Below are 269 nucleotides of genomic sequence, written 5' to 3' on the forward strand. Positions count from 1 at the left end.
TCAAAAGCTAAGAAATACCTTTACGATGTAATCCTGCGTTCAATGTAACCGCTTCTGATCTTTCATTCGGTCTCAGAACAAGGCTGATGGAGCTGCAGGCGAATTATCTATTGAATATCAGAGAAGGGATAAATTCTGTCCGGCTCAGCTGCATAAACATGCATAGAAAGCTATTAACAATCACTTTGAACTCACTGCACGATCATCATCATCATCATCATCATCATCATCATCATCATCATCATCATCAGCATCAAGATCGGAAGAGC

General features: G+C 40.1%; 2 protein-coding genes across 2 annotated transcripts in view; one reads left to right on the forward strand and one right to left on the reverse strand.

Moving 5' to 3' along the window:
* Positions 1-269, forward strand: part of T265_14026 (hypothetical protein) — a gene marked incomplete at both ends in the record, with an annotated part of 13,325 nt that overhangs the window by 8,311 nt on the left and 4,745 nt on the right. The window lies entirely within an intron of this gene.
* T265_06411 (hypothetical protein) overlaps positions 1-269 on the reverse strand; it is a gene marked incomplete at both ends in the record, with an annotated part of 7,992 nt that overhangs the window by 715 nt on the left and 7,008 nt on the right. The window lies entirely within an intron of this gene.

The sequence above is a fragment of the Opisthorchis viverrini genome (assembly GCF_000715545.1).
Source record: "Opisthorchis viverrini unplaced genomic scaffold opera_v5_132, whole genome shotgun sequence".
Lineage (NCBI taxonomy): Eukaryota > Metazoa > Platyhelminthes > Trematoda > Opisthorchiida > Opisthorchiidae > Opisthorchis > Opisthorchis viverrini.